Here is an 18,469-nt window from a genome sequence, read left to right as displayed (position 1 = left end):
GTGTTGTCTATGCCTCCCACCCTCCCTCCCTAGCTATCTGACTCGCTAACACTGCATTTTTCACCTGCTCAAAATTCCATAAGGTTGCCTACAACATACAAAAGAAAAACCCAGTTCCTGAAGCTTGGCATTCAAGGCCGTTTTTCAACTGGCCACAATCTGCCTTTCCGACTCTTTTTCCCACTGCTCCCCCCAAGAATATCCTTTTTCAGCAAAATGAGTTACTGGGGCACATAAACAATCTTTCCAGATCAGAGAAACCAAAAGCCACTTGGGCTCCATTCAGATAAAAGATAAGCTTTCAACTCAGAATAGCTTTAAGGGATCAATTTATTGGGAATCTTATCCATAGCTCTTTCTTATGAGAGATAACCCCCTTCCTTGGCTCACGGTCCTTATTCAAAACATCCCCTGTACACCTCTCCCCCTCTCTGAACTCATCTTACCCTTCAAATTTACCATCCTTTTAAACAATTCTCACAATACCCGAAAGCAGAGTCATCTCTACCACCACAACCTGCCCCACCCCATCCCATATCTCTGGTCCTCAGGCCATTCACTAGTTCTCTTTTACATTCAGACAGATAAAATTGTGACTGATTCATCTGTAAGCTGAACGGGGGGCAGAAGGGGTATTTACATTCCCACACCAATCTTCAATGCTCTTTTTTTTCTTCCAGTTTTATCAAGATATCATTGACATATAACACTGTGAACGTTTAAAGTGTACAGCATAATGATGTGACTTACATACATCATGAAATGATTGCTACAATAAGCTTAGTGAATGTTCATCATTTTGTACAGATAAAAAAGAAAAAAGAAAAAATGTTTTCCTTGTGATGACAACTGTTAGGATTTTCTCTCTTAACAACTTCCATATATAACCTAGAGTGTTAATTACCTTTATCATGTTGTACATTACATTTCTAGTATGTATTTATCTTATAAACTAGAAATTTGTACCTTTTGACTGCCTTCATCCAATTCCCCCCTCCCCCTATTCCCCACCCCCGATAACAAAGGATATCTTTTTCTATGAATTCGTTTGATTTTGAAGTATAATTGACCTACAACACTATGATACTTCCTGTTACACAACATAATGATTCAATATTTCTATACATTTCAAAATGATTACCACGATAAGTCTAGTTAAGATCTGTCATCATACAAAGATAATAATTATTGACTGTATTCCCAACATTATATATTTCATACCTGTGACTCATTTAATTTATAACTGGGCGTTTGTACCTCTTAATCTCCCTCACCTATTTCTCTCATGCCCTCACCCCTCTCCCCTCTGGCACCCACCTGCTTGTTCTCTAGATCTATGACTCTGTCCTGTTATGTTTGTTCATTTCTTCTGTTTTTTAGATTCCACATATAAGTGAAATCATGTGGTATTTGTCTTTCTCTGTCTGACTTATTTCACTTAGTATAATTCCCTCTAGGCCCACACCCATGTTGTTGCAAATGGCAAGATTTCATTCTTTTTCATAGCTGAGTAATATTCTACTGTGTATATATACCACATCTTCTTTATCCATTCATCTACTGATGGGCATTGAGGTTGCTTCCATATCTTTGACTATTGTAAACAGTGCTGTTATGAACACAGGGGTATATGGATTTCTCAAAGTAGGTGTTTTCATTTTCTTCAGATAAATACCCATGAGTGGAATTGCTGGATTGTATGATAGCTCTATTTTTAATTTTTTGAGGAAACTCCACACTGTCTTCCATAGTGGCTGCACCAACTTACATTCCCTCCAACAGGGTATGGGGGTTCCCATTTCTCCACATCCGCACCAACACTTGTTCTTTGTTGTCTGTTTGCTAAGAGCCATTCTGACAGGTGTTGAGTTGATACCTCATTGTGGTTTTGATTTGCACTTCCATGATGATTAGTGATGCTGAGCATCTTTTCATGTGACTGTTGGCCATCTGTATGTCTTCTTTGGGAAAATGCCTATTCAGTTCCTCTGCCCGTTTTTAATTTGAGTTGTTTGGTTTCCTGATGTTGAGCTGAATGCGTTCTTTGTATACTGATATTTTGGATATTAAGTGCTTATCAGATATATCTTTTGCAAATATCTTCTCCCACTTAGTAGGCGGCCTTTTTGTTTTCTTGATGGTTTCCTTCACTGTGCAAAAGCTTTTTAGTTTGAATAGCCTTTTTTTTTCTTTTGTTTCCCTTGCCTGAGGAGACATATCCAAAAAAATACTGCTAATACCAATGTCAAAGAACATACCTGACTATGTTTTCTTCTAGAAGTTTTAGGGTTTCAGGTCTTACATTTAAGTCTTCAATCCATTTTGGGTTTATATATTTATTGTGTGTGTTTGTATATGTTATGAGAAAGTAGTCCAGTTTGATTCTTTTGCATGTAGCTGTCCAGTTTTCCCAAAACCATTTATTGAAGAGGCTGTCCTTTGTTGCAGATTAATTGACCACATTAAGTGTGGTTTGTTTCTGGGCTCTCTATTCTGTTTCATTGATCTATGTGTCTGTTTTGTGCCAGTACCATACTGTTTCTGATTACTGTAGCTTTGTAATATAGTTTGAAATCAGGGAGCATGATCCCTCCAGGTTTGTTCTTCTTTCTCAAGACTGTTCTGGCTCTTTGGGGTCTTTTCTGTTTCCATAAATATTTTAGAATTATTTCCTCTAGTTATTTGGAAAATGCCATTGGTATTTTCATAGGGATTGCACGGAACCCAAAGATTCCCTTGGGTTGTGTGGTCATTTTAATAATATCAATTCTTTCAATCCATGAACACAACTGTACATCTTTCCATTTGTTACTGCTGTCTTCAATTTCTTTCAACAGTGCCTTATTGCTTTCTGAGTACAGGTATTTTACCTTCTCTTTGATTCAATTATAAATGGAATTGTTTTCTTAATTTCTCTTTCTGGGCTTCCCTGGTGGCGCAGTGGTTGAGAGTCTGCGTGCCGATGCAGGGGACACGGGTTTGAGCCCTGGTCTGGGAAGATCCCACATGCTGTGGAGCAACTGGGCCCGTGAGCCACAACTACTGAGCCTGTGCGTCTGGAGCCTGTGCTCCGCCAACGAGAGGCCGCAATACTGAGAGGCCCTTGCACCACGATGAAGAGTGGCCCCCACTCGCCGCAACTGGAAAAAGCCCTCGCACAGAAAAACACAGGCAAAAATAAATAAATAAATTTTAAATATATATATATATTTTTTAATTTCTCTTTCTGATAGTTTGCTATCAGTGTATAGAAAAGCAGCAGATTTCTGCATATTAATTTTGTATCCTGCAACTTCACTGACTTCATGGACGACTTAGTTTTTGGTGGTTTATTTTCCATTTTTTCTACGTGTTTTCCATACATGTATGTATACATACATAATTTGTATGTGTATGTAAAAAATATATACCACTAAGTGTAAACCTTAATTTAAGATGGTGGGGCATTTTTATGTTCTTTTGTTGATGAACATTTATAATTTAGATGTATTAATTTTTTTCTGATACAATAAGCATTTTTAATTCAACTACTTATAGTTGAATAGCAGTCTTACAAAACCTAAGAAACCTGGGTTTAACGTATGTGTGAGAAAAATTTTTTCAGTAGGAATGCTAAAACATCTCCCCCCACAGTTCAGGGATCAAACTGTATCACCAGTCACAATGGGGATTCTCACTTTGCCATGGGATAGGCGGCTACTAGACCAGAAACCCTGGGAAAGACTCTGTTGATATAAGACTAAGGGGAAGGGTCAGAGGCCTGGAAACCCTGGGAGGGGAGGGATTACATGACACACGTTATGGGGACTGCTTGGTGTGCATTAGGCACAAAGCACAAACTCGGATGAGGCCGAATGCTCAGGTTCCATCTCACCTCTGCCTCTTACTAGAGTATAACCTTGAGCAAGTCCCTTAACTTCCCCTGCACATCTGCTCATCTGTACAACGGGGATAGTAGCATGCTGGGAACAGTGCCTGGCACCACAGTTAAGTGCTCGTTAGTCATCTACATTTCCTGTCATCATTTCTCCTATGACGCCTAGCACTGTACTGCTTGGACAGCAGCAGTGACTTCTCAACCACTGCAACCAACCACTTTTTTTTTCCAGACAGCCTCCTTTCTAGCCTTGACAGTTACCCAAGCTCTGAAAACAACAAGAGCCAGGACTCTAGAAGGAGGCCTGAGGCAGAGTGTGTGTGTGTGTGTGTGTGTGTGTGTGTGTGTGCGCGCGTGTGTGTGTGTGTGTGTGCGTGTGTGTTGGCGGCAATGGGGAAGAAGGGAGCAATACCAAGAAAGAAACCAAATCTGTATAAGCAGTTCAGAAAGGGGCACCATGAGTCACTCTCCACAGTGCTGCCAAAGTGATCCTCATAAGATGTGCTTCTTATGTCATTCACCTGGATAAAAACCTTTCAGTGTCTCTCCATGGCCTTCAGAGTGAAGTCAAAACTCTTCCTTAATCGACTTAAAATCCCCACTATCTCTGCAGCCCCCTACACCAAGCACGCTCGGCTCCGCCACAAGACACCCCACAGTTACAAGCGCACTCACTCCCCAGAGTCTTTGCACATGCTGCTCCCTCTGCCTGGAAAGGAGTCACCTCCTCCGGAAGCAAACTGCTATTCAACCTTCAAAACGCAGCTCAAGATCAACTACAGAGCTCTTTCCCAACCTTCAAGCTAAGCACCTCTGCTACATGCTCCCCAGTATGTGAAGAACACTATTTCTGCCACACTGTACTGGTCCCCCACCAGCCAGTGACTGTGGTGGAATCTTGCCTTTATCTGTTGATTTCAGATACTTTCCTGCACAGTGACTTATACATAAGAAAATAAGAATAAGAAAAAAGTATCAAGCACAGTTGGGAAATGCTCATGAACCAACTCATTACACCACAAACCGATAAAGAAAGAGAAAGAATCAAACATTTATCCTGCCTTTCCTATATAAACTGTTACACTAAGCAACCAAACAACAGGTGAGGGGGATTTTTCTCTTTATAAAAAAGCATTCCAGCTAATAAAATGAAGGCATAACAGAACATCACCACTTTACAACCTAGTAAATGAATCAGACCCAGACACTGGTCATCAATAGCTGCCAGTATCACAAAAAGCGACAACCAGACATTATGTGCCTCCAGATGAAAGAATGCACTGCAACATGAGCAGCAGTCATGGAAAATAAAATGGAACTCGAATCTGATCAAGCCTCTAGCTCCAACTACGTACAGTTGACCCCTGAATCACCCAGGTTTGAACTAGGCAGGTGTATTTACACACGGATTTTTTTCCAGTGAATAGGTACAGCAGTACTATACAATCTGTAATTGGGTGAATCTGTGGATGCAGAACCACAGATACGGAGGGCTGGCTTTAAAGTTACACACACACACACACACACACACACACACACACACACACACACAGAAGTTATACAAAGAATTTCAACTGTGCAGAAGATTGGCATCCCTAACCCCAAGGTTGTTCAAGGGTGAACTTGAACTTGGAAATACACAGACTAGAAAGACATGTTAAACCTCAAGGATACAATCAGCAAAATCCAAACAGCAGGAAACTCTACAGGGGAAATAACTTGTTTCTTCAACAAATAAATGGCAAAGAAAAAAGGAGGCAGCAACCTATAGAGTAAAAAAGACTTAATCACAATGTGTGGGCCACATTCAGCTCCTGATTCAAACAAACTGGTTTTGTTTTGTTTTGTTTTTAAATTGAGACACCTGCTTAAACTGAACACTCAATATCTGATGGTATTCTGGACTTAACTGTTAACTATTTTTAGGTATGAGGGTGGTATTTGGGTTTTCTTAAGTCTTTACTTTTTAGAGATACATTCTCAAATATTTATAAATGAAATTATGAAATTATGCCTGTAATTTGTTTCAAAATAACAGAAGAGGAGAAGTGGGTAACAGTATAAATGAAACAACACTGGCCATGTGCTGATGACTGTTTAAGCTAGAAGATGGGTACTTTGGGGTTCATTATACTATTCTCTACACACTTGGATATGGGCGAATTTTCTCTAATAGAAAGTTAAAAAAAAAAAACAGGTGGAGAGGGAAAAGGAGTGACTATAAGTCAAAAAAGATCACAGATGGAGGTGGCAGCAACTTGAAAGAAATTATTTTGGCACAAAGAAGACCTCTGCTGAAGAAAAGACACCAAGAGAAGAAAGATTCAGGACACAGCAGGGTCCAGGGGGTTAAATGAAGCTGTGTTTACACAAGACTTTCAGTAGAGCGCATTAAAAGCACAGACCCTGCAGTGAACACTGCCTGGGTTCAAATCCTAACTCCATGTATGACACTCCGTCTGTGCCTTAGTTTCCTTGGATGTTAAAAAGAAAAAAAAGGATGATAATAGTCTTTACCTTAGAGGACTTCTTAAAGAATTAAATGAATGAATACAGTTATAATATACAGTTCTCCTAAAACGTGCTTCATAGCAGTTCTCAACAAATGTTAACCATTCCCCTCATCATCACCACCCTCCTCCCTTCACAGACGGAAACACAGACACCCCCCCACACCCCCACCCCCCGCCAAGAGGTAAACTGACTTGCTTAACAACCACTTTAGAACCATCTTCTAGGCTGAGTACTTACTGCAAAGACTGGCTGGCTATTCACCAAACGCATTTTCCCTGTCCTCCTGGGCAAGCAGCTAGGCTACATTTCCCAACGTCCCTGCCGTGTGTCTGAGTTCCTGACAAAGAAATGTGGGCGAAAGTGCTGGATACCTCTTCACTACTCCCAGGCCCTACCTCCAAAGCTCCCACACAATCCTGCACCCCTCCCTCCCCCATCTGCCAGGTGGATATCAATGCCCAGGGCAATCTTGGAAGTCATGTATAGAAGACATCAGAGAACAGACTGACTCAAGTCCCAGTAGAATAAACTATTATTTTCTTAAGCCCCTGAGATTTCAGGGTTTATCTGTTACAGCAGCTGTTATAATTTCAACTAACACAGTACTTTTTATGGACCCATCACATCAATCATCACTCCTCATTTTACAGACAAGAAAACTGAAGCAGGGAGAGGATCACGGTCACACAATTAATTATTAAGTCGTACATCCAGGATTTGAACCAGCACTGGATTAATACAGAGCTCAGGCTCTTAAGCATCTTCTAAGATCATAAGACCAGTAAGTGGAACCAGGAGTGAACACATTTAATACAGAATTTTGCTATGCATTCCTTTAAAAAAAAAATCACTTCAATCTCTCAGAAGAATAACTGCAGAACAGTGTTATCTTAAAGCAAAAAGATAGAAATCAGCTCCCAAAAGTTTGAGTGGCGTTTTACAATAGACAAGAGACATCAGAATAAGATATGTTTAAAAGACCACGTACATTAAAAAGACCAAACTCCGTTACGCTTGCAAATAGGCATATATAGTACAAGTTGTTTTTTTTTTTTTTTAATTTATTTATTTTTTTTGCCACACCGTGCGGCATGTGGGATCTTAGTTCCCTGATCAGGGATCAAACCTGTGCCCCTTACATTGGGAGTGCAGAGTCTTAACCAATGGACCACCAGGAAAGTCCCACAAGTTTAAAATTTTAATCCAGACTTTCCTATTAGATTTTACCTAAGCCATCCCTAATGACAATTATATAACACGATTTAATAATATTAGTAATTTTTAAAAATAGGATTCAGGGGGACTTCTCTGGTCGCACAGTGGGTAAGACTCCACGCTCCCAATGCAGGGGGCCCAGGTTCATCCCTGGTCAGGGAACTACATCCCACATGCATGCCGCAACTAAGACCCGGTGCAACGAAAATAAAAAACCTAATTAAAAAAAAAATAGGATTCAGTAAATGGAAAAACACTTTATTTCAATTATCACTGAATTGTACCTACATTATTAATCAACATGTACCTATGAAAAGATGTACAAGATACACTGTTAAGCAAAAGAAGCAAGTTACAGAACAGTGTTTACAGCATAATTCCATTTGTTTTCAAAAAATACATACCTATATCTTTTCTTTCCTTTTTTGTTCCTACATACATACATCTCTTACCTACAAATGAAAAACATCTGGAAAGAAATACAAGAAAGTTTCCAGTGATTACCTCTGGAGAGGAGACCTGCACTTGTGATTTATACCTTTTGTTAGAGTTTGAATTTATGATGAGGACGTGTACTGTTAGAATTAGAAATACTTTAAAGACATATCTATGACTTACAGTAATGTAAACTGATCAAACTCCCCAAATCCCACATTAGCATATTATGTAGAGTGAAGCGTCCAGGTTGGGAGGGAAGAAAAATGTAGCCCTTTATAATGAATGTATCATTTGATCAATTTCACTCATACACATGGATATACATGTGTTTACATATCTGTAAGTAAATCTCTTTTAATACATTTAAGAACACACACACAGGACTCCCCTGGTGGTACAGTGATTAAGAATCCGCCTGCCAATGCAGGGGACACGGGTTCGAGCCCTGGTCCAGGAAGATCCACATGCCACAGAGCAACTAAGCCCGTGCACCACAGCTACTGAGCCTGTGCGCCACAACTACTGAAGCCCACGCACCTAGAGCCTGTGCTCCACAAGAAAAGCCACTGCAATGAGAAGCCTGCACGCCATAACCAGAGAAAGCCAGCGCGCAGCAACGAAAACACAACGCAGCCAAAAATAAATAAATAAATGTATTTTTTTAATACCAGTATATATTCAAACATGTGCATGTATTTCTTACATATACACCAAAAAATTTTGGTAGGACAGACCCCAAACTAATAACAATGACCACCTGAGAGAAAAGGAAGGCAGGACTGGAGAGAGAAATCGGAGAGAAGTCTAGAATTGGGCTGAGCAACACAGTAGCTACTAGCTACATGTGACTATTTAAATTTAAATTAACTAAATTAAAATTAAATACTATTAAAATTCAGCTCCTCAGTCCCACCAGCTCCATTTCCAGCAGCTACCACAGTGAAAAGCATAGATATGGAGCATTTCCATCACTACAGAAAGCACTACTGGACAGCACTGGTCTAAAATACAGCAGAAAGACCGGATGAAGCCTGACATAAATTTTAAAAGAAGGCAAGACAATGAAAAAAATGTACCTTTCTACCATCCCTGAAAACCGATAACACAAGAAAAAAGCAGAAATTATATACAAAGAAACTCAAAAAAAAAAAAAAAAAAAAAAAAAGAGTTACATCTTCAGGTGATATCTACCCAGACTAGGTTAAATTTCTTTTTTTACTACTAGATTTAGAATAAAGAGGTTTATTTTTTTCACAAACCAGTCTGGTATTTGGGGGGCAGAGGGGAATCCAACAGTAAGCATTTTACAACCATCTACTTTAAAACATACAATGGCATTTCTCATCATTTTCTCATCAGAAAAGATTATCCTCAATGATCTCTCCTTGGTAATAATGGTATTCTTACACTTCAAAATAATAAAAGTGGGAAAGTTTTCATTTATAATTCGGATTTAGATTTACAGGATTTCATCTGAATTAGTTTACAATACTAAACACGTATAATCACAGAGACTTAAGCCCTAAATAGGTTAAAACAATTCTAATGGGCCTGCTTTGACAATTCCATTAGTATTATAAAACCTGCTCTACAACTTTAGTTGATGCATGAAATTTCACTTTAGAAATTCATTTCTAAAACTACCATATTTGGTTGAATACTGTCCCCAGAATTCATGTCCACCTGGAACCTGAGAAATGTGACCTGATTTGGAAACAGGGTCTTTGCAGATGTAATCAAGTTAAGATAAGGTCATACTGGAGTAAGATGAGCCCTAAATCTAGTATGGCCAGTGTCCTTATAAGAGGGTAATTTGGACAAAGAGACACAGACATACAGGGAGAAGGTCTTGTGACAATGGAGACAGACTGGAGTGATGCAGCTGCAAGTCAAGGAACACCAAGGACTGCCCAGCAACCACCAGAAACTAGGAGAGAGGCCTGTAGCAGATGTGAGACAGTAAATTTCTGTTTCTGGTACTCTGTTACAATAGCCCTAGGAAGCTTACACAACTACCTTCTTCCCCAGTGTAACAGGCTAACTCAAGAGTGCTAGCTAGATTCCTTTCCCCGACACCAGAAAAGTATCTCACCGCTATGTAACAGATTCACTAATTCAGCTTTTCCTACTTAAGTTTAATTGAAAATGGAAAAAAAAAAAACCTAGTTCCTGATACCAGAATATATCTTTGGTCCTGAGACAAATTGGGGATATTCCAATTCACACTCAAGAGATTATCCAAGATAGCCATTTAGTAGGGGAGCAAAAAATAAAGAATAAAAGCTCACCAAAACATTCACAGTAGCACCATTTTAAAAATCAAATGAGTGCAATACTTACGTATCCACCCTTACATGTGCTTCCGTAAGTTACCAACAGCATGTGTTGTGGATCCCAAGTCAACCCCTTACTCCAAAATGCCCTCCCTTTTTTGTTTCTCTTTAACCTCTCCCCACTACCACCATTTCCTACCACTGTCTCCCTCCCATAAATCTAGCCTTACCTACCTCTAAATGTCCATCATTCCTGAGCCCCGCCTTCCTTCCTCTCTGATACCACATTCGTTACCTTCTTTAGAAAGTCTCGTCAGTTATTCGTGCCTATTCTTTCTCTTGTCTCTAATTCACCACAGAACCTTCTGTAATCTGGTTAACAAACCCACTACTCCAGATAGCAGATAGTCAAATCTATCAGACACTCTCTAAGTCATCTTTATCTCACTCTACAGTTATCCCTAGAACAACCAACACTGTACATCATACACAGACCTGCTAGAAATCTATCTCCTGGCTTCTCTGGCCAACTTCACGGTGTTTCCTTCTGACCTCCAGGGAAAATACTAATGCTCCCCGGAATACAATTCCCAATTGCTTCTTTTCACTACACAGGTTCTTATGCCCTCAACTCCCACCTTCACAATGAGTCTTGGCTCCAGTTCACACCCACTCTCCACAGATCCAAAGTCCCAGTGAGCATCTTCGCTTGAATGGAACACAGGCACTTTTAGTTCAACAGATCCCAAACTCAATCTGTCATCATCTGACTTCTACCCAAATCTGTTCCATCCGCCTAGAAACTTCAATCATTTCAGTTTTCTCTCTTTCCTAAATAAGTCCTATTAATCCTACCTCTGAAACCTCTTTTCAGTCTATTGCCTCTCTGCCATCCCCCAAACTGTCTTCATTCAGGCAGTCATTCCTCTCTCACCTGCCAACACCCAACCACTTCCAATCTCCCTCCGTTTACCCTCCACACCAATGCAGACAGATACTTGGAAAATACAAATACGATGCTGCTCCCCTTCTTTCATCCTTCAGCGGTGGCGTACTGCAAGCCTTAGAGACAGATATACAAACTTCTTAAAAAAAAAAAAAAAAGAAAGAAATACAAACTTCTTTTGAAAAAAAAAAAAATTTATTTTTGGCTGCGTTGGGTCTTTGTTGGTGCGCGCGGGCCTTCTCTAGTTGTGGAGAGTGTGGGCTACTCTTCGTTGCGGTGTGCATGCTTATTGTGGTGGCTTCTCTTGTTGCGGAGGACGGGCTCTAGGCTCACGGGCTCAGTACTCGTGGCACACGGGCTTAACTGCTCCGCGGCATGTGGGATCTTCCCGGACCAGGGCTCGAACCCATGTCTCCTGCATTGGCAGGCAGATTCTTAACCACTGCTCCACCAGGGAAGCCCCACAAACTTCTTAATATAGCATAAAAGACCCTTCATGATGCAACTTATGCCACCAGCTCAGCCTCATCTACTGTCGCTCCTCTCCATGTTATACTTTCACCATATTTAACCTTTTATCATCCCCTTCAAAACTCTGCCTTTACATGTGCTACTCTCTCTGCCTGAAATACTCTTTGGACGGTCCTTACAAGCTTCAGTTTAGTGTTACCTCCTCTACAAAAGCGTTGTGTAGGCCTCAGGGTACAAAGAGCTCCTCCTCTTTTCAGGACTCAGAAGCCTGTCCATATCTCCACTTGTCTCACCACCCTTGCCGGTTCACCCAACTTTAGGGCTGATGGGCAGGGATCTCATCTTATGATCCTGCATACTTCCAATGCCTAACAGTGTACTTGACACAGCAGTATGTACACAGTAAGGAGTGAATGAATAAATCAAACTCATAGGTAGACACACACACAAAAAGTTTTAGCACATCAAGGACTTAAGACAAATATGAAACTAGTCAACTTTACATTGAAGAGGTTTTTGTATATTGGTATTTACATAAACAAATTCATATATTCTACACACACACCCATAAATATACCATCATGTCTGGTTCCATATAACAAGTTCATTTCCCAACCTAGCACAAACCTACAGTAATTCTTTACTGCTATGTATACTGTTCACATTAAGTTCAAAGAAACTAATTTAATTACTCCTAGTTATATAACTTCATATGCCCACAGGTATACCAACAGGAACTTCTTCTGGAACTATATAAATACAACTGTCACTAGCAGTTTCAAGGGTAGGGCAGTTACGGGCTGAACTGTGCTCGCCCCAAATTTACGTGCCGAAGCCCACACACCCAGCATCTCAGAGTGTGACTGTATCTGGAGATACGGCCTATAAAGAAAGAGGTAATGAAGTTAAAACCAGTGTGTTAGAGTGAGCCCGAATCCAGTATGACAAATGTCCTTTAAAGAAGAGGAGATGAGGACTTCCCTGGTGGCACAGTGATTAAGAATCCTCTGCCAATGCAGGGGACATGGGTTCGAGCCCTGGTCCGGGAAGATCCCACATGCCGCGGAGCAACTAAGCCCGTGCACCACAACTACTAAGCCTGCGCTATAGAGCCCGCGAGCCACAACTACTGAGCCCTCACGCCACAAAGACTGAAGCCCGCATGCCTAGAGCCCATGCTCCGCAACAAGAGAAGCCACCGCAATGAGAAGCCCGCGCACTGCAACAAAGAGCAGCCCCCGCTCGCCGCAACTAGAGAAAGCCCGTGTGCAGCAACGAAGACCCAATGCAGCCAAAACCAAATAAATGAAATAAATAAATTTTTTAAAATACATAAATAATAAATTTTTTAAGAAGAAAAGAAAACAAATATAAGTTTGGAGACAACTGCTTTAGAGCCACGATTGTATCATTAGCTATGGTTAAATTCAATGTGGGAACTATGATATACAGTATATTGTATTTTTATTAACACTGAACACTTTACAAAAGGGCTGAGCAATTTTGCAGGTCTGTGCCACCAATCCTTAAGTTGCTCCTTCTGCCTGGATATGCACTAGCACGTAACTCCTACCCTTCTCCTACACATTCATCCCACCACGGAGTCTTTACAGATCCGCACGGTGACAGGTGGTTAGTAATCACTCCACAAATCTAAAGCTACAAGGTTGTAAGTCGAATTATAATACAGGACTCATATAAGGAAAACTGTATGTACCTTTCTCTTGCTCTAAGACATAACGTCATTAAGAATAAAACAGGGGCTTCCCTGGTGGTGCAGTGGTTCAGAGTCTGCCTGCCAGTGCAGGGGACGCGGGTTCGAGCCCTGGTCTGGGAGGATCCCACATGCTGCAGAGCAACTGGGACCGTGAGCCACAACTACTGAGCCTGCGCGTCTGGAGCCTGTGCTCCGCAACAAGAGAGGCCATGACAGTGAGAGGCCCGCACACTGCGATGAAGAGTGGCCCCCGCTCGCCACAACTGGAGAAAGCCCTCGCACAGAAACGAAGACCCAACACAGCCAAAAATTAATTAATTAATTAATTTTAAAAAAAGAATAAAACAATCTTGAGACTTCCCTGGTGGTCCAGTGGTTAAGACTCCGCACTCCCAATGCAGGGGGCCCGGGTTCAATCCCTGGTCAGGGAACTAGATCCCACATGCTGCAGCTAAGATCCCGCATGCCACAACTAAAAAGGTCCCGCACGCAGCCAAATTTTTTAAAAAAAAATAAAAAAATCTTATTTACGATTACACTCCCCTCTGCACCTACTGGAAAAACATTCCTCTAGGCAAGTTTTGATCAAAAGGAATACACTGTATTTAATATGCACTGAATTGATTTTCCTTGTAAATCTACACTTAAACCATTCCCCCAAATAAGTAACCCGCACGAAAAAGGACATAAGTGAATGCATATTTATTTTGACCCCTAAACCCCTAAATTCCCAACAACTACTGTAACGGTGTTGTAACTCTACTTGAATTATGGTACAGAAACTAAACCAGTGACTCCTTAGAGAATCTCCTGATTTTAAGCACAGAACTTGGAACTTAGAAATTGTTCTAATATCCTACCAAAAGTATATTAAAGTGAACACTTTGGAAAAAGAAAACTAAATATATTTTCACTTGCTTGCACTGAATTCCCTCTCTTGGCTATGCCTTGATAAGTTATCATGCAAAAACTGTCAATGTATCTCACCTATCTGTACCCCCCCAACCCTGTGCATCAACATAACGGAGCCTTGGAAAGGCCTCAGCGCTCCAGCTGAACGGTGGAAATGATCCAAACTCATATACTCACAATTGCTTTTTTAACAATGACGTGTGCAGAGGGGGAAAAAATAGAGGATTTTATAATATACCTTCCATAATACCTCACAGCTACTTCACAATGACCCTACTTCCCCACTTGATTAGTTATTAGTAATCAACCCTTAGGCAAAGGTAAAAACGAAGGGCTATGGAATTGTTCATCATCTCCTCTTAAGTCTCTTAAAGGCAGTGTTCTCAGAATTCCACATTCATGACCTCATTGAAAACTCAGGGCTGGATGAACCTGCCGGAAGTCACATCAGAACCACCACATTGCACAACTCCAGGAAGCAACATCTGCATTGTGTTTGATGGGAATGCCATCCCTAGCACAACAGGAATGGAGCTGTGCAATGAAGCGGTCTGGGTCACACTGCTAGTAAGTAGTGGAGGTGAAGCTCAAAACTCTGCTGTGACTGAGGAGAAAGAGCACACTCAAAATCTTAGAGCTACATTGCCTCCCGTGTTGAAAGACGAACAATTAATCATATAATACAACAAAATTCTCTTGTTATAATAAGCCAGTTATCAGCTTTGTTGGTGAAGGAAGAGAGGGAAGGAGGGAGGGGGGGAAGGAAAAGTCAGTAGACAATGACCACTGAAGAGAGAAGCAAGAAGAAAACCTGACTGAAGACTCTGCCTCTGAGGAAGCTGCACATCTTCAGCGGTAGGAGGCAGTAACAAGAGAGAGATCTATGGGGCACAGAGGAATCAGGGTGGTTCTGTTTTTCCCATCCACCCCACTGCTGCCCTTACAAGACCCCGCATGAGAGTTTTATAAAGAATGATTAGCCAGAATTCAGGTTAAAATGACACTTGCACCTAGAGTAGGAAAAACTATAAATTATGCATCAGTCTCCGCATTCACCTGCCCCCACTTGTAACTTTGAAAGGATTCATTTATTTCAAAATTAGAAAACTGATCTCTGAGTTAAAAACCTCATTAAAGTATATGGCTTGGAAATATTTAGAATCTATTATTACAAGAGCTTATTTTCTTAACATGCAAAGAGTATTTATGTCACTTTAAAAAGAATTTTTTTTAAAGGATGACCAACCCGACAGAAAAGTGGGCAGTGACATACGGAAGCCACTACTGTCACCCAACCAGCAGCCACTCCACCCCCTGCCATCAACTTGTTCTTGCTGTCAAAGGCCATCTCCCATTATAAGACCTCAGAGGAACAGATGCTGGCTTTCCTGGCCTCACTTGTACCTACAACAGGAATACATGACCCATCACAGCCAATAGGATCCAAGGGGAAATCTGCTGAGAGCACCCAGGAAAGGTTTTTGTTCCAAATAAAATAGACGTACATGAAGAGACAGACCACATCTTTATGGCGCTGGTCACGGGGACTACCAGAAACGTGAACATCACTCCTCTCTTCTTCTCACATCTCACACGCAACTCCTCCACAGATCCTTTCAGCTCTGCCTTCAAAATATATACAGAATCACTTCTCTGACGTCTATCTTTTTCCAAAATACCTCTCACCTGGCTGCCTGCAATATTTTCGTAACTACCACGCCTGCTTCAGCCTTTATCCCCTTCATCCTAGTCTCAACACAGCAGCCAGCATGAACCTTTCAAAGTGTTAGTCAGATAAGGTCAGCCCTCTGCTCTAAAGCCCCCAAAGGTATCTCATGTCACCCGGAATAAAAGTCAAAAGATCTCACAACAGTCCACAAGGCCCTGCACGCGCTGACTTCCTGCTCCCCTCTCTGCCAGCCACCACTCAGCTCTGCCACCCACCCCAGCTCTCCTTCCAGGTCTTTGAAGGTGCCAGCTCACTCCTGCCACGGGCCTGTGTGCTCCGGGAGAGGCCCTCTTTCTGAAATGCTCTTCCACCGCGCCTCTTGCCCTTGCACTCTTACTACCTTTGAGACTCCACTCAAAGGTCACTGCATTCAATGCAGTGAAGGAAGGCATTCAATGCCATCCCTGGTCACGTCATTAGAATAACCCGACTCAGCCTCGCCCTTCCCCCTGCACTGCTTTATTTTTCTCCATAACACTTAACATTGGGCTTGGAATCAGGCCGCAGCCTCGCCGTGCCCGCCACCTCCGGACCATGGACCCCCCGCAAGGTGAGCGAGCTTCGAGCCTTCATGAAAATGTGCAAGCAGGACCCGAGCGTTCTGCACACCGAGGAAATGCGCTTCCTGAGTGGGTGGAGAGCATGGGGGGTACAATACCACCTGCTACTCATAAAACTAAATTGGGGGCTTCCCTGGTGGTGCAGTGGTTGGGAGTCCGCCTGCCGATGCAGGGGATACGGGTTCGTGCCCCGGTCCGGGGGGATCCCACATGCCGCGGAGTGGCTGGGCCCGTGAGCCATGGCCGTTGGGCCTGCGCGTCCGGAGCCTGTGCTCCGCAACGGGAGAGGCCGCAGCAGTGAGAGGCCTGCATGCAGCAAAAAAAAAAAAAAAAAAAAAAGAAAAAAAAAAACTAAATTGGAAGAAAATACCAAGGAAGAAAAAAAACAGATAGTAAGAAGGTGGAGGAGGGCTTCCCTGGTGGCGGAGTGGTTGAGAGTCCGCCTGCCGATGCAGGGGACACGGGTTTGTGCCCCGGTCCGGGAGGATCCCACATGCCGCGGAGCGGCCGGGCCCGTGAGCCGTGGCCGCTGAGCCTGCGCGTCCGGAACCTGTGCTCCGCAACGGGAGAGGCCACAGCAGTGAGAGGCCCGCGTACCACAAAAAAAAAAAAAGAAGGTGGAGGAAAACATAAAGACAGATGAACCATCAAGTGAGGAAAGTGACCTAGAAATTGACAATGAAGGTGTGACTGAACCAGACACTGATGCCCCTCAAGAAATGGGAGATGAAAGTGTAGAGATAACTGAGGAGATGATGGATCAGGCAAATGATAAAGTAGCTGCCACTGATGCCCTAAATGATGGTGAACTACAGAAAGCCATTGACTTGTTCACAGATGCCATCAAGCTAGATCCTCGTTTGGCCATTCTGTATGGCAAAAGAGCAAGTGTCTTCATCAAATTACAAAAGCCAAATGCTGCCATCCGAGACTGTGACAGAGCTATTGAAATAAATCCTGATTCAGCTCAGCCATACAAGTGGCGAGCGAAAGCACACAGACTTTTGGGCCATTGGGAAGAAGCTGCCCATGATCTAGCCCTTGCCTGTAAGCCGGATTATGATGAAGATGCTAGTGCAATGCTGAAAGAAGTTCAACCGAGGGCCCAGAAAATTGCTGAACATCGGAGAAAGTATGAGCAAAAACGTGAAGAGCGAGAGCTCAAAGAAAGAACAGAAAGGGTCAAGGAGGCTCGGGAAGAACATGCGAGAGCCCAGAGGGATGAAGAAGCCAGATGACAATCAGGGGCTTAGTATGGCTCTTTTCCAGGTGGCTTTCCAGGCAGAATGCCTGGAATGGGAGGGGGCATGCCTGGAATGGCAGGAATGCCTGGGCTCAATGAAATTCTTAGTGATCCAGAGGTTCTTGCAGCCATGCAGGATCCAGAAGTTATGGTGGCCTTCCAGGATGTGGCTCACAACCCGGCAAATACGTCAAAATACCAGAGCAACTCAAAGCGTATGAATCTCATCCGTAAATTGTCGGCCAAATTTGGAAGTCAAGCATAATGCCCTTCTGACAAACAAAGCCCCTGCTGAAGGAAAAGCAACTTAGATCACCTAATGGATGTCGCAATAATACAAACCAGTGTACCTCTGACCTTCTCGTGAAGAAAGCTGGGGGGCTCTGAGGATAACCCCTACCCCTCTGCTCCGGATGCAGCTGAAACATTTTACAGTGGTTTGCCATTAGGGCATTCATTCAGATAATGTTTTCTTACTAGAAATTAAAAACTTTAAACAATTTTTAAACCTTAAAAATATTTAAGGGCTTCCCTGGTGGCGCAGCGGTTGCGCGTCCGCCTGCCGATGCAGGGG

General features: G+C 42.3%; 1 protein-coding gene and 1 pseudogene across 28 annotated transcripts in view; one reads left to right on the top strand and one right to left on the bottom strand.

Moving 5' to 3' along the window:
* KMT2C (lysine methyltransferase 2C) overlaps positions 1–18,469 on the bottom strand; it is a 298,083-nt gene that overhangs the window by 242,135 nt on the left and 37,479 nt on the right. The window lies entirely within an intron of this gene.
* On the top strand, positions 14,790–18,244 carry LOC102985641 (hsc70-interacting protein-like; annotated as a pseudogene).

Source organism: Physeter macrocephalus, chromosome 5 (assembly GCF_002837175.3).
Source record: "Physeter macrocephalus isolate SW-GA chromosome 5, ASM283717v5, whole genome shotgun sequence".
Classification (NCBI taxonomy): domain Eukaryota; kingdom Metazoa; phylum Chordata; class Mammalia; order Artiodactyla; family Physeteridae; genus Physeter; species Physeter macrocephalus.
The sequence above is the reverse complement of the archived record's forward strand: the minus strand, read 5'-3'. Positions and strand labels throughout refer to the sequence as shown.